At 42.1% G+C, this 16,944-nt stretch overlaps 1 pseudogene; it reads right to left on the bottom strand.

Annotated features, from left to right (window-relative positions):
• Window positions 1–235: 235 nt before the first annotated feature.
• LOC138080640 (vasculin-like protein 1) lies at window positions 236–2,732 on the bottom strand (annotated as a pseudogene).
• Window positions 2,733–16,944: the final 14,212 nt, after the last annotated feature.

The raw sequence follows: 16,944 nt of genomic DNA, 5'->3' as shown, positions 1-16,944 counted from the left end.
TAAAAATCTTTCCCACCACACAAAGTTCTTTCTATCAAGCAGATAACAGGGAAAAACAACAACAAAAGCTAAACAAGCCAATTGCTCACTCTCTCTTTGGGATATGATCATTTCTCGGGTGCATGAAGTATTCAACAATAACATAAGAAAAGGAAAAGAACGATTTCTTCTGTATAATCCCTAAACACACAAGCTGAGTTTACTGGGTCAGATTTCACTGTGGGCATTTATATGCCTACTTGCAGGCATTGTCATCAGATGTCTCACTGCTACTTGTCTCCGTGTCTGAGTCCTCAAACTCTGCTCTGCAAGCGCTCTTCCAAGGGGAGAATAGGTTGGAACTTCGACTCTGCAAGAAGCCATTCTTCCCAAAGCCGTTTCTTATCAGTTGCTCTGTCTTCATGTGGAACTCTCTGAGCTCATCCTTTGCGAGGGGCAGGAAATTCTCATCATTTTCAGGATGCTCCTGCCATCTCATTGCTTTCAGTAACCTGTACTCTGCTTCCAAAGAGTGAGAGAGGACCTCCCCTTCCTCTTCTACAGGGAGAGCGAGACCATTCTGATGACAGCCTTCCTCTCGTTTTCCTTTGGTTCAGGTGTGCTGTTGTCCTCCAAATCTTTCAGCGTCTCACACTCTCTGCTCTCTGAGAAGTCCCCTTTCCGGTCATCCTTCAGAGTCTTCAGGAGCTCGCCCTTCCTGTCAATAGTTCCGCGGGTCAACTTGGCCAGATGAGAGGAGCTGATCACAACTGGAGGAGTGGTGCTGGTGGGGCTCTCTTTGAGAGAGCTTAAAACCACACCACCAGCCAGTACTACTGGTTTGATAACAGATTGGTCTGTAAAAGTAGACTCTTGGCCAAAGGAAAGTCTTTGACTGTGTGGATCACAATAAACTGTGGAAAATTCTGAAAGAGATGGGACTACCAGACCACCTGACCTGCCTCTTGAGAAACCTGTATGCAGGTCAGAAAGCAACAGTTAGAACTGGACATGAAACAACAGACTGGTTCCAAATAGGAAAAGGAGTACATCAAGGCTATATATTGTCACCCTGCTTATTTAACTTCTATGCAGAGTACATCATGAGAAACGCTGGGCTGGAAGAAACACAAGCTGGAATCAAGATTGCCAGGAGAAATATCAATAACCTCAGATATGCAGATGACACCACCCTTATGGCAGAAAGCGAAGAACTAAAGAACCTCTTGATGAAAGTGACAGAGGAGAGCGAAAAAGTTGGCTTAAATCTCAACATTCAGAAAACTAAGATCATGGTATCTGGTCCCATTGCTTCATGGCAAATAGATGGGGAAACAGAGGAAACGGTGTCAGACTTTATTTTTGGGGGCTCCAAAATCACTGCAGATGGTGATTGCAGCCATGAAATTAAAAGATGCATACTCCTTGGAAGGAAAGTTATGACCAACCTATGCAGCATATTCAAAAGCAGAGACATTACTTTGCCAATAAAGGTCTCTCTAGTCAAAGCCATAGGTTTCCCAGTAGTCATGTATAGATGTGAGAGTTGGACTATAAAGAAAGCTGAGCGCCAAAGAATTGATGCTTTTGAACTGTGGTGTTGGAGAAGACTCTTGAGAGTCCCTTGGACTGCAAGGAGATCCAACCAGTCCATCCTAAAGGAGATCAGTCCTGGGTGTTCATTGGAAAGACTGATGTTGAAGCTGAAACTCCAATACTTTGGCCACCTGATGCAAAGAACTGACTTATTTAAAAAGAAGCTGATGCTGGGAAAGATTGAGGGCAGAAGGAGAAGGGGACGACAGCGGATGAGATGGTTGGATGGCATCACTGACTCAATGGGCATGAGTTTGAGTGAACTCCGGGAGTTGGTGATGGACAGAGAGGCCTGGTGTGCTGCGGTTCCTGGGGTCTCAAAGAGTCGGACACGACTGAGCGACTGAACTGAACTGAACTGGCTAGAGGAAAGGGCTCCTGATTTGTGTTCCATTCTGTCAGCTTTTCATGCACTGGCCTTGGATAGAGGTGGTACAGGCTTAGGAACCAGGTTCTTATACACACTTGGAACCATGGTTAACAATTTGTTTCCATTTGCATGATGAGATCATGGTGAATGCAGCAGAGAAGGCAGCAGCAGGATCTTCTTTGAAAACTTTTTTGATGACTAGCATTTTGGAGGGCTGCTTGGCACTAGGTGGGTTTTCCCACACTTTAGAAGGGGTCCCAGTAGGTCTGCATGGCTGATTCTGTTTGCCAGTTTCTGGATTCAAAGAAGGAAAGTCTTCCTCTTCAAATAGCAACTCTTCTACCTTATCTTCTTTCTTCTCCCCCCTAGTATCTGTAGGTGGCTTTTCCTAAAAGGCACATTCTTTCTTGACGTGGAAGCTGCCATTCCAGTGGTGATGGTTTCCAGTGCCAACCCCACTATGCTGGCTTATACCATCATGACCTAGTGCAGAGCCACGCCAACTAGATAGGTTCCCTGTGATTCCAGCATACGCTCCCCTAGAGACACCAGAGTCCACAGAATCATGGCGGAACAGGGAGGGCTGGTGCCAAGAATCTCCTATTATCTGAAGAGGTCCATTGTTGAAAAAGCCATCAGAGGGATTACGTCTACAACAGCTTACTCCAAATCTACCATCTCCTTGGGATAGGTGCCCTCCATGTTTTTTGAAAGTTGCTATAGGTGACTTAGCTGACTGTGATGTTGAGAAATTTAGCCAAGCAGGAATAAAGTCATGCTGCACCATTTAAATCCAGTGTCTCTTTTCAACAAGGTGAGGCCTCCAACCTCATGGCCAGGATCCCAGAGTATAATCCCTGTGGTCCTGCTTCCTGAACTTCTTTGAGTTGCCAGCTGGATTTCCACGAGGTTCTCTTGTTAAGAGGGTACTTAATTAGGCTGGCCAGCAGAACGCCTTACGATGAAGCACAAAGAAGCCAGGCTCTGTGTGGATCAATCTCTCAGTCCCCTCAACTGCTCATCTTAAACTATCTAGTTCCTGACATGTTTCCCAAAGGGGAAGGAAAAAGGGGAGAGAGAGGGGAACATAAAACGTATTTGTTCCATTTTAAAAATGGGAAAGGGGGAAGAGCTATATCAATGTTCAGCTCATTCAGCTTCCTTGAGTGATGGCACTATGATGTTGCTTAAATAGATAATACATGGACATTTGCACAGTGAATGCAAATACTGTTCATAACAAGGTCATAGCTTAGAAAGACAGAATGACTTCTGTTTGGTCAAATAATGTCATTGAAGTGATAGATCAAAAATAAAACATTGAAGAGCTATAAAAGATATTCTGAGTAGTCAACTCTAGTAGCAAAACATCCGTCCAACATTACAAAGCCCTTAATTTACAAATCTCATTATTCTTACATGGCTGCTAAAAATAGTCTGCAGGTATGAGTTTATATTTGTCTTATCCTTCAAAATCTAAGGACATAAAAAATCTTGTTTAAAAAAAAAAAACAGACAGGAACTTGATATGATTTCCCTCCAAGAATAGCAGCTTTCAAGGCAAATTTCTTGGTATAAAGCTACCAAATGTTTCTTCTATTTCTTTGGTCTTCACTATTTATAAATTCAAAGCAAAATTAAAACAAGTAGAAAGGCAGGGATTAAGAACAGTCATGGATAATGTTATGCCCAAGGTCCCAATCCCCAGAACTGAGAGAACAAGACATCCACAGCAATGCAAATGCAAAAAGGGAATTTTATTGCTAGCTCGAGCCAGGACCCAAGTTTCATCCAATGCAATGGAGTGGAACAAGGGCCCCGAGCCCTGAATTACAGGAGTATTTATAAGGTTAAGACAAAGACAGGGAGTTGACAGGGGCGGATTGGTTGCAAGGGTTCCTTAGCATCTGCTAATTGGCTAGATTTTTGCGCGCTCGGGCTTTCTCTGGGGAGGTTTTCGTCCTTGTCCTGATAAGCTTGAACCAGGCTACAGGGAGTATACTGATTGGTCGAGTCCTGGCGCCTGCAGAGGATGATCTCAGCTCCTCCTTGGCAGTAACTCAGCCCCTCTGTAAAGGAGACTTAGGCCTACCTTGGCCCCCTGAAGCCTGTCATGGCGCCCGTTTGGTCCTAACAGATAAAGCTCCAAAGTGAGGTTTTCTTCTTCTCAGTTTTCTTCGTTTTACTCGTTCCGCCTGTTCTGAAGACTGAATTGAGTTAATGGAGGGTAATAAGAATCTTCTGCTTCAGTACAAAAATTGCTTTGGATCCATTTTCATCATTGTTCAATCATTTAAAAAGCCACAGGAATCTCTCACGGGCAGGGGAGGGGCCATGGTTAGGTACCAGTCGCGGCGTTTGAGGGCGTGTCCCCAGCTTCTTGGCCCAGCAGAGGTGGAAAGCCCATAATCATAACAAAGGTCTTTCCCCAAATCAAATTAAAGACATTTTCGATGGATGTTGAGTTCTAGATTAACAGATATTTTCCCCTTTCAATACTTTCATGATATTATTTTACTGTGTTGCTATCTGCATAGCAGATAAATCTTTGGGTGATAAATTTGCTTTTATACTTACCTTTTCCCTCTGTACATATTGTTTTTAAGGTTGTATTCTTGTCACTAGTTTCAAGTAGTTTAATTGTGATGTATCTTGGTTTGATTTTCTTCATGTTTCTTGTGCTTGGATTTCATTGCATCTCTAAGTATCTGTGGATTTTCATCGTTTGAAAAAAAAAATGTCCACCATTTCTTCAAACATTTTTTTCTGTTCCCCCAGTCATGTTCTTTGTCAGGGCCTCCAATTAAATGTATGTTTGGTCTTTGGAAGTTGTCCCACAACTTACTGATACTTTCTGATTTCATTTTTCCACAGTTTGAGTTTGGATAGTTTCTATTGCTATGTCTTTAAAATCACTAATCTTTCCCTCTGCAATGTCTAATCTTTTGTTAATTTCATCTAGTTTATTTTTTCTCTCAGAAATTATAGTTTTCCTGTCAAAAAACTTGAATTGAGTGCTTTTAAAATATGTTTTTCAAGTCTCAACTTTGAAAACAGAAGGAAAATATTTGTATTAGCTATTTTAATGTTGTTTTCTGGTAATTCTTTTACATGTGTTAATTCTGGACTGGTTCTGTTTGATTGACTTTTCTCCTCATTTCAGAGTGGGAGTGAGAGTACCCAGGGTGGTGGAGCCTGCAGGTCTGCCTGGGAAGAAACAGCTGCCTGATTTTGAGTAGGCATAAAACTTCAACTCCAGGAGCCCAGTGAAATGACTTGGCTGCATCCAATCCAGGCTTCACATGGCCATCTCCTATTTTGCCCTTCCTGAATTATGAGGTGAAGATGCTCACCCAGGCAGCAAAGGACCCTGTGTTGTCTTCAGAAGGGTACCACACAGCCTCGCCTGGGATATGTCTGATTATGGTCACTGGAATGCAAATATCCACCTTTGCTCTTCTAAGATGTGCCCACAAACTCCACCCAGCTCAAATTCAGTCATTATAAATGGATAGGGAGTTAACTTTCTGTGACCTAATCCCAAGACCAAGGCACTATGTTTCCAAGTCTAACTTGGCTCAAATATCTTTGCCTACTAGGGTTATTTTCCTGCTGTTGTGGTGAAATTGCTATTTTCAGTAGCTGAGAGAAATTCAGACTTTATTTCACTTAGTAGGAAATCCACTGTGAGGTAGGTGATTACCAGAAGCTGGTATTTTTTTTTTTTTAGCTGTATAGATGGATCCCTGAAGAAATGATAATAAATAATAACATTTTAAAGAGATTAATCTGTGCCTACAGGATGCAATCAGTGGGGCAAATATCTATCAGATAGATCTATTGTCCATTTAAAATTTTATATATTTATAGCTTTCAGGCATAATATAAGTGGAGCAGGAACCTAGCCAGCAGCAAACAAACACAATTTCAAGAGGGAGATTTATTACTGCCTCTGGAAGTAAATCATAGCTGATATTCTGGGCTTAGTTTATTCTGAGCGTGTGATCTCACTCAATCAGATCACACTAAATATAGACCTGGAGAGGAGTCATGGCAGAACATCGATAGACCACAAGCTGCCACCTGGGTTTTTCATGTCTTTTTCAGAAAGCAGTGAATTCATCTCAGCATTCACTTTCTTTTAAGATAAAGCAGGAGGATCATCCCTTGCTGATTCCTGGAGGGAAACTCAAACTGCTATGAAAATATATTCACAGTTGTATTTGGATTTACAGAATTTTAGGACAAAATTTACTATCTTTTTGCAAAATGTCCCTCTGCTCCACCATACCCTGTAACATTCCATCTCCTATAGTGTTATTGCCATGATTATTCTGATGATGAGATGCATTAATGATGACTCATTTTACTGATATTTCTCTACATGCCCAGAAGGGTTTGTGTAATCTATCTGGAAAGAAAGATCTTAGAACTATAATGTTTATCAAAATATCAGAGAGATTTGGGTAATCTGGTTTAAACTTCCCTATCAGCCTCACTACCACCTTTTACCACAACATAAAATCTCCAGGATGGTTAAAAATTCATCCTAGTAATCAGGTTGTTTGGCAAACAAGTCCCCACAACCTCTCTCACAATCACTCCCTTCAGGGCTACTCACATGGAAGGTGCTCAATTCAACAAATAGTTGAAAAAAAAAGGGAAAGGAGGAGTGGTCATAAAGCAGAAAATACACATGTATGCTAACAGCTTACTCCCAGCCTAGGCTGTCTGTCCTGCACAAATGACCTTGAATGACACCACGTGTATCTTTTCACTTTCAGAGCTTCCCTGATGGCTCAGCAGATAAAGACTCTGCCTGCTATGTAGGAGACACAGGAGATGCAGATTCAAACCCTGGGTTGGGAAGATCCCCTGGAGAAGGAAGTGGCAACCCACTCCAGCATTCCTGCCTGAAAAGTCCCATGAATGGAGGAGCCTGAATGGGCTACAGTCCAAAGGGCTACAAAGAGTCGGACATGACTAAGAAACTAAGCATACATATCTTTTCACCAACTTTCATGACCTGCCAGCAAATGTGTTTCCAAGTGTGACAACCTGAGGCATTGTTCCTCTCGAGTTCTGCCTTCACTTCTCTTCATGGATACACATCTGCATGTGACTTTTTGGTTATTGGATCCTCTCATGGTGAGAGAAGACCTCAGAAGCTAAAATGTGAAAGCACAGATCTCACTTGGAGGGGCAGATGGTCACTATGTCTTTTACTATAACTATCATCCTTGACCTCTTGTCCCTGAACATGTTTTTCTTTCCCCACATTTCTTCAGTTTAGTTCAGTTGCTCAGTTGTGTCCGACTCTTTGCGACCCCATGGACTGAAGCGTGCCAGTCCTCCCTGTCCGTCACCAACTCCCAGATTTTACTCAAACTCATGTCCATTGAGTTGGTGATGCCATCCAACCATCTCATCCTCTGTCATCCCCTTCTCCTTCCGCCTTCAGTCTTTCTCAGCATCAGGGTCTTTTCAAATGAGTCAATTCTTCACATCAGGTGGCCAAAGTATTGGAGTTTCAGCTTCAGCATCTGTTCTTCCAATGAATATTCAGGATAGATTTCCTTTAGGATGGATTGGTTGGATCTTCTTTCAGTCCAAGAGACTCTCAAGAGTGTTTTCCAACACCACAGTTTAAAAGCATCAATTCTTCAGCGCTCAGCTTTCTTTATAGTCCAACTCTCACATCCATACATGATCACTGGAAAAACCATAGCCTTGACTAGACAGACCTTTGTTGGCAAAGTAATGTCTCTGCTTTTAAATATGTTGTCTAGGTTTGTCATAACTTTTCTTCCAAGGAGCAAGTGTCTTTTAATTTCATGGCTGCAGTCACCATCTGCAGTGATTTTGGAGCCCCCAAAATAGTCTGCCACTATTTCCATTGCTTCCTCATCTATTTACCATGAAGTGATGGGACCAGATGACACGATCTTAGTTTTCTGAATGTTGAGCTTTAAGCCAACTTTTTCACTCTCCTCTTTCACTTTCATCAAGAGGCTCTTTAGTTCTTCTTTGCTTTCTACCATAAAGTGTGGTGTCATCTGCATTATCTGAGGTTATTGATATTTCTCCCAACAATCTTGATTCCAGCTTGTGCTTCATCCAGTCCAGGGTTTCTCATGATGTACTCTGCATATAAGTTAAATAAGTAGGGTGACAATACAGAGCCTTGATGTATTCCTTTCTCGATTTGGAATCAGTCTGTTGTTCCTTGTCCAGTTCTAACGGTTGCCTCTTGACCTGCATACAGATTTCTCAGGAGGCAGGTCAGGTGGTCTGGTATTTCCATCTCTTGAAGACTTTTCCACAGTTTGTTGTGATCTATACCATCAAAGGCTTTGGTGTAGTCAATAAAGCAGAAGTAGATGATTTTCTGGAACTCTCTTGCTTTTTTGATGATCTAAGGGATGTTGGCAATTTGATCTCTGGTTCCTCTGTCTTTTCTAAAACCAGCTTGAACATCAGGAAGTTCTTGATTCATGTACTGTTGAAGCCTGGCTTGGAGAATTTTGAGCATAACTTTACTAGAATGTGAGATGAGTGCAATTGTGTGATAGTTTGAGCATTCTTTGGCATTGCCTATCTTTGAGATTGGAATGAAAACTGATCTTTTCTAGTCCTGTGGCCACTGCTGAGTTTTCCAAGTTTTTTGGCATATTGATGGCAGCACTTTCACAGCATCATCTTTTAGGATTTGAGATAGCTCAACTGGAATTCCATCACCTCTTCTAGCTTGATTGTAGTGATACTTCCTAAGGCCCACTTGACTTCACATTCCAGGATGAGTGATCACACCATCATGATTATCTGGGTCATGAAGTTCTCTTTTGTATAGTTCTTCTGTGTATTCTTGCCACCTCTTCTTAATATCTTCTTCTTCTGTTAGGTCCATACCATTTCTGTCCTTTATTGTGCCCATCTTTGCATGAAATGGTTCCTTGGTATCTCTAATTTTCATGAAGAGATCTCTGCTGCTGCTGCTGCTAAGTCGCTTCAGTCGTGTCCGACTCTGTGCAATCCTATAGAAGGCAGCCCACCAGGCTCCGCCATCCCTGGGATTCTCCAGGCAAGAACACTGAAGTGGGTTGCCATTTCCTTCTCCAATGCATGAAAGTGAAAAGTGAAAGTGAAATCACTGAGTCATGTCCAACTTTCAGTGACCCCATGGACTATAGCCCACCAGGCTCCTCCATCCATGGAATTTTCCAGGCAAGAGTACTGGAGTGGGGTGCCATTGCCTTCTCCGGAAGTGATCTCTAGTCTTTCCTATTCTACTGCTTTCCTCTATTTCTTTCTTTGATCACTGAGGAAGCCTTTCTTATCTCTCCTTGCTATTCTTTGGAACTCTGCATTCAATACCTGAATGGTCTAGTGATTTTCCCTACTTTCTTCAATTTATGTCTGAATTTGGCGATAAGGAGTTCATGATCTGAGCCATATTCAGCGCCCGGTCTTGTTTTTGCTGACTGTATAGCGCTTCTCCATCTTTGGCTGCAAAGAATATAATCAATCTGATTTTGGTATTGACCATCTGGTGATGTCCATGTGTAGAGTCTTCCCTTGTGTTGTTGGAAGAAGGTGTTTGCTATTACCAGTGTGCCTACCTTTTATCAGATCCCAGTAATTGCCTTGGTATAATATAAGGAGAAAAAAGTGTATTTATATAATAGGGAGTGATCTCACGCAGTCGTAGGAGCTGGGTATGGCCCTGGTCTTTATGCCTATTGTTAGATCTTGGAATTCACAGGGAATGCAGCCAGGAGGAAATGTAGATACAACATGAGAGAAGACAAACAGAAGCTGGAGCCCACAAGAGCAGACTAAAACACAAGTCCATTCTTGTTACCTCTGACTTTGGTGATACACATATTGTACAGAAATCAGGACCTTTTATCAATGAACTAACCATAGACAGCTAGCCCAGAGGTCAGAGAAACTGAAGGGGGATTTAGGGAAAGGTGAGTCAGTCTCAGGCCAATGAGGTAAGTCAATAGGGGAGGGATGTCAGTGAGCTACTGATGGTTGGCTTTCCACTTCTGTCCCCAAGATACTACAGAAGAGCCTCTCTGTGCCCTCCCCTGACCAGAATAGGGAGCCCTGGGAAATGTAGGCCAGCCTAGACAGTGACATAGCCCCCATACCTAGCCCCCAAGCAGATTATATCATACAGATCAAAATAAAATAAGCCCACCAAAATAAACGTGTTACTAACTGTACTAGAAGCGATTTTACTTTCACTTTTCACTTTCACGCATTGGAGAAGGAAATGGCAACCCGCTCCAGTGTTCTTGCCTGGAGAATCCCAGGGACGGCGGAGCCTGGTGGGCTGCCCTTTACGGGGTCACAGAGAGTGGGACACAACTGAAGCGACTTAGCAGCAGCAGCAGCAACAATCGTACTCATAGCTCAGTCTGTAAAGGATCTGCCTGCAATGCAGGACACCCGGACTCATTTCCTGGGTCAGGAATATCCTCTGGAGAAGAAAATGGCAACTCACTCCAGTATTCTCACATGGAGAGTCCCATGGACAGAGGAGCCTGGCAGGCTACAGTCCACGGGGTCACAAGAGTTGGACATGACTTAGTGACTAAACCACCACCGCAGTACTAAAGAATTTTTGATCTTAGGATTCTTTTACATTCTTAAAAATTATCAAGAATCCCACAGATCTATTGTTTATATAGATTATAGCTATTGATACTTGTTATTTTAGAAATTAAAACAAAGAAATGGAAAAATATTAATTTATTTAGAAATAAGAATACTAAACCATTACATGTTAATATGAGTAACATCTTTTAATAGAATTAACTATATTTTCCAAAACTGAAAAAAAATAGTGAGAGGAGAGATACTCTATATTTTTCAAATATATTTAATGAATTTGTTGTTACTGTTTAGTTGCTAAGTTGTATCTGACTCTTCGTAACCTCATGGAAAGCAGCACCCCAGGTTCCTCTGTCCTCCACCATCTCCTAGAGTTTGCTAAACTCATGTTTGTGTAGTCAGTGATGCAATCTAACCATCTCATCCTCTGCTGTCCCCTTTTACTTTTTTTTCAATTTAATTTTAATTTTTTATCTTCTATCTTTCCCAGCATTAGGGTCTTTTCCAATGAGTCAGCTCTTTGCATCGGGTGGCCAAAATATTGGAGCTTCAGCTTCAGAATCAGTCCTTTCAATGAATACCCAGGACTGATTTCCTTGGGATTGACTGATTCAATCTCCTTGCAATCCAAAGGACTCTCAAGAGTCTTCTCCAACACCACAGTTCAAAGCATCAGTTATTCGGCACTCAGCCTTCTTTATGGTCCAACCCTCACATCTGTACATCACTACTGGAAAAGTCATAGCTTTGACTAGACAGACCTTTGTCAGCAGAGTAATGTCTCTGCTTTTTAATATGCTGTCTAGGTTGGTCATAGCTTTTCTTCCAAGGAGCAAGTGCCTTTTAATTTCATGGCTGCAGTCACCATCTGCAGTGATTTTGGAGCCCAAGAAAATAAAATGTCACTGTCTCCAATTTTTCTCCTTCTATTTGCCATGAAGTGATGGAACTGAATGCCATGATCTTAGTTTTCTGTTTTTTGTTTTTTAACATTGAGTTTCAAGCCAGCTTTTTCACTCTCCTCTTTCACCCTCCTCATTAAAGAGGTTCTTTAGTTCCTCTTTACTTTCTGCCATTAGAGTGTTATCATATGCATCTCTGAGGTTGTTGATATTTCTCCTGGCAATCTTGATTCCACTTTGTGATTCATACAACCCAGTATTTTGCATGACATACTCTGCATATAAATTAAATAAGCAGGGTGGCAATATACAGCCTTGTCGTACTCCTTTCCCAATTTTGAACCAGCCCATTATTCCATGTCTGGATGTTGCTTCTTGACCCACATACAGCTTTCTCAGGAGAAGGTAGATTTGTCTGGTACTCCCATCTCTTTAAGAATTTTCCACAGTTTTTGTGATCCACCCAGTCAAAGGCTTTAACATAGTCAATGGAACAGAAGTAGATGTTTTTCTGGGACTCCCTTGCTTCCTCCATGAGCCAGTGAATGTTGACAATGTGATTTCTGGTGCCTCTGCCTTTTTGAAAACCAGCCTGTACATCTGGAAATTCTTGGTTTACTTACTGCTGATGCCTAGCCTGAAGAATTTTGAGCATAATCTTGCTAGCATGTGAAATGAGCACAATTGTATGGTAGTTTGAACATTCTTCGGCATTGCTCTTTCTTAGGATTGGAACAAAAACGGACATTTTCCAGTCCTGTGGCCACTGCTGAGTTTTCCAAATTTATTGACATATTGAGTGAAACACTTGAACAGCATCATCTTTTAGGATTTTAAATAGCTCAGCTGGAATTTCATCTCCTCCACTAGCTTTGTTAGTAGTAATGCTTTCTGCAGCCTGCTTGACTTCACACTCCAGAAAGTCTGGCTCTAGGTGAGTGACCACACCATCGTGGTTATGCGGTTATTAAACCTTTTTTGTATCATTCTGTGCATTCTTGCTGCCTCTTCTTGATTTCTCCTATTTCTGTTAGGTCCTTACTGTTTCTGTCCTTTGTAGTGCCCATCCTTGTATCCTTCCTTTTCTCCTTTGCTTTTGCTTCTTTTCTTTCCTCAACTATTTGTAAAGCCTCCTCAGACAACCACTGTGCCTTCTTGTATTTCTTTTTCTTTAGGATGGTTTTGGTCACTGCCCCTTGTACAGTGTTACAAACCTCTTTCCATAGTTCTTCAGGCACTCTGTCTAACAGATCTAATCCCTTGAGTCTATTCATTACCTCCACTGTGTAATCATAAGGGATTTGATTTAGGTCATACCAGAATGGCCTAGTGGTTTTCTTTACTTTCTTCAATTTAAGACTGCATTTTTAAATAAGGAACTCATGACCTGAGCTACAGTCAGATCCAGGTCTGGTTTTTACTGATTGTATAGAGCTTCTCCATCTTTGTCAGCAAAGAACAGAATCAATCTGGTTTCAGTATCAACCAACTGGTGATATCCATTTGTAGAGTCATCTCTTTGGTTGTTGGAAAAATGTGTTTGCTATGACCAGCATGTTCTCTTGACAAAATTCTGATAGCCTTTGCCCTGCTTCATTTTGTACTCCAAGGCCAAACTTGGCTGTTATTCCTGACATCTCTTCACTTCCTACTTTTGCATTCCAGTCTACTATGGTGAAAACGACATCTTTTTTGGTATTAATTATAGAAGGTGTTGTAGGTCTTCACAGAACCATTCAACTTAAGCTTCTTCAGCATCAGTGGTTAGAATATAAAGTTGAATAACAGTAATGTTGAATGGCTTGCCTTGAAAATGAACTGAGATGGTTCTGTTATTTTTGAGATTGCACCCAAGTACTGCATTTCAGACTCTTTTGTTTACTATGAGGGCTGCTCCATTTTTTCTAAGAGATTCTTGCCCATAGTAGTAGATATAATGTTCATCTGAATTAAATTCACCCATTCCCATCCATTTTAGTTCATTAATTCCTAATATGTTGATGTTTACTCTTGCTATCTCCTGCCTGACCATGTCCAGTTTGCCTTGATTCCAGGTTCCCTATGCAATATTGTTCTTCTTTTTTTTTTTAATTTAATTTTTATTTTTTTAAATATTGTTCTTTACATCATCGGACTTTACTTTCACCACCAGATACAACCACAACTGAGCATCATTTCTGCTTTGGCCCAGCCACTTCATTCTTTCTTGCTGTGTGATTAGTTGCTCAGTTGTGTCCGACTCTTTGCGACCCCATGGACTGTAGCCCACCAGACTTCTCTGTCTGTGGGATATTCCAGGCAAGAATACTGGAGTGGGTTGCCATCTCGCCTCCAGGGGATCTTCCCAACCCAAGGATAGAGTCCAGGTTTCCGGCATTGCCGGTGGATTCTTTACCATCTGAGTCACCAGTGAAGCTATTAGTAATTGCCCTCTATTCTTCCCCAGTAATATTTTGGAATCCTTCTGACCTGATGGGCTCATCTTCTGGTGTCATATCTTTTTGCCTTTTCATACTGTTGATAAGATTCTCCAGGCATGAATTCTGGAGTGGGTTGCCATTTTCTCCTCCAGCAGACTGTGTTTTGTCAGAACTCTCCACTATGACCCACCCATCTTGGGTGGCCCTGCATGGCATGGCTCATGGCTCATTGAATTATGCAAGCCCCTTTGCCACAACAAGGCTGTCATCCATGAAGGGGGTTTTTAACCTCTACCTTAGATTCTTATATCATATCAAACAGTTGTATCATTCTGAATTTAGTCTGCTGAGATTCCACTCATCATGTAACCCCCTGGCAAATTCCACCACTTAGAAGGGAATGAGAGTGAAAGACAAATAGCTTCTTAGTGTTATCATGAAAATAGCTTTGACTTCACGAACCCCTTCATAGGATCCTAGTGTCTCCCCAAGGATGGCTAGACCACACTTATCCACAAGGGAAGCACTGGGGCCATTATCTAATCATTGAAACCTAAGTAACCTGCTCATGCCTCAACTATTTGTGCAATTTAGATATTTCTCCTTATAGTTCCAAAAATTCATGACACAATATTCTACATCATTTTGCCCATGCAGATTCTAGTAGTAAGAGGTAATAGAGTTGGAAAGACAGAAAGAGCTAGAGAAAGAACACAGACAGGAAGAAAGAGGAAGGAAGAGAGTACACCTGGAGTTTGCCTCACAGACTTTCACCATCAATTTGCTGAGAAAGAAGCAGGTCCAGAGTTCCTTGTGTGTTCCCAGAAGAGGCCAGCCTTCCACTCAGTCTCACTGGGTTCAGGGACCAGTTTCAACGTATTCCCAGAAGCTGTTGCAGAGTGGTCAAGGAAGTCCAAAGTAGCAACCTGACTGTGGATATTTACCCATTTTTAAATGCCCCTGGCCCATCCCTGCCTAGGGGACTGAAAAATCAAATTGCTGCACTGTTGTCTATCAATGATATTTTCATGTGCCTCAAAATCTTATTTTCCAGTGCTAGTTTTAAAAAGTTGATTGTAAAATAGAACTGTTCTCTCAGAAAATATGAATATATTTATCAAGACATTAACAATGGCTTAAAATGATAATGTAAATTTTTATAATATCCTTTTTATAAATTAAAACCTTTATTTGGAATAAGAACTCTCTAAAAGATCAACATTTTCTTTTCACCAAGCCCTGGTTCCCAGCCCAATTTTCAGAAATATTTTGGAAAAGCACCAGCTTGTGATACCAACCATCCAGCTAGTATCTAGACATAGCTACATTCTTATGGTCGTTACCCTCTCACTGACTCCTCATGGAATGAAGATAATGTCATGGTCAAATTTCTCCTTAAAATAAACTTAACTGCAACATGATTTTCTTTAGAATTGAAGTTATAAACACTTTCTATATTAAGTCTTTCCTGATTCTAAAACTGTTGCAGATTTATGAAAATTTGATGACAGGATTTTAAAAAATCACCTGTAAACCTACAACCATCAGATAGATGGTTTTAATAGATGTCCTTCCAGTCGTCTTTCTAAGCCTACATATGGGCTATATGTATACAGCACATACATTGTGGTGTAAGTGCCTGACATTAAGCTTTTGACTGCATGAGCGTCTGCTTCAAAGATCTTGAAGCTGTGTGACAGTTACTAGCAAAACAACCAAATAAGGAAGCAAACCACCCCCATGGAGCTTATCCAGAGAAATAGAATCGATAGGGTGTATGTGTGTGTGTGTTTATAGGCATGTATCATAGGAACTTGGCCCATGTGGCTATGGAGAAGTTCCATGGTGTCTTGCTTGTAATCTAGAGACCAAGGAGAGCCAGTATATAAATTGTAGTCCAAGTCCAAAGGCCTGAGAGCAGGTCAGCAATGGTATTAAGTCCTATCCTGAGGGTGGAAGACCATGTCCCAGTTCAAGCAGTCAGGCAGAGAGAGACAGAGAGACAGAGAGACAGAGAGAGAGAGACAGAGAGAGAGAGAGAGACAGAGAGAGAGAGACAGAGAGACAGAGAGACAGAGAGAGAGAGACAGAGATTCCTCCCTTTCTCTGCCTTTTTATTCTCTCCATGCCCTCAGTGGATTCAAAGATGCCCACCCATACTGAGGAGGGCAATCTGCTTTCATACTCTACAGATTTAAATGCTCATTCATCTGGAAATATCCTCATAGGCACCTCCAGAAATGATGTATAGCCAAAGCCTGGGCACTCGTGGTCCAGTCAAGTGGACACATATTTAGCCATCACATCCAACAGTGAGACAGACCACAAGGCCAGGGACCCAGCGCTTGTCCCAGCCTGCTGCTCCTGCAGACGTCTTGTCCTGGTCTAGAGCTGGTGTCACAGGCGGCTGAGCTGCAGGTGGAGGGAGGGAGGAACGCTATGTGAAATGTAGCCTGGAGTGGAGAGTCCTGGCTGGAATGGCCTCAGAGGTTCTCTGTACCCTCAGGATCAAATCCAGATTCTTTTAGGAATTACCTGACTCCCCAGCTCCTTGGCAAATCCATCTGCCTGCTGGACACTATGTTCTCTTTCAGCTCTGGTGTGCTGCAGACTTGTCTCCTTGGAACTGCTTCTTCTCCCCTTGCATCAGCTGACCCCCTTGCATCCCCCAGGATTCTGCTTCACTGTGCTCTTTCCCTGGGAGCTTTTCTCTGTCAGCTCCAGATCTGGGGCAGGTGTCCCTCAGGTGTGCTGCACGGCACCCTGACAGGGTCTATTGTCTCAGTCCTGCCCCAGTCAGCTTCGTGACTTTCAGTTCAGTTCGGTTCAGTCGCTCAGTCATGTCCAGCTCTTTGCGACCCCATGGACTGCAGCACGCCAAGCCTCCCTGTCCATCACCAACTCCTGGAGTTTACCCAAACTCATGGCCATCGAGTAGGTGATGCCATCCAGCCATCTCATCCTTTGTTGTCCCCTTCTCCTCCCACCTTCAATCTTTCCCAGCATCAGTGTCTTTTCAAATAAGTCTGCTCTTTGCACCAGGTGGCCAAAGTAT

This window comes from Capricornis sumatraensis, chromosome 6, assembly GCF_032405125.1.
Source record: "Capricornis sumatraensis isolate serow.1 chromosome 6, serow.2, whole genome shotgun sequence".
NCBI classification, from domain to species: Eukaryota; Metazoa; Chordata; class Mammalia; order Artiodactyla; family Bovidae; genus Capricornis; species Capricornis sumatraensis.
Note: the sequence above shows the minus strand (reverse complement) of the source record. Positions and strands in the feature narration are given on the sequence as shown.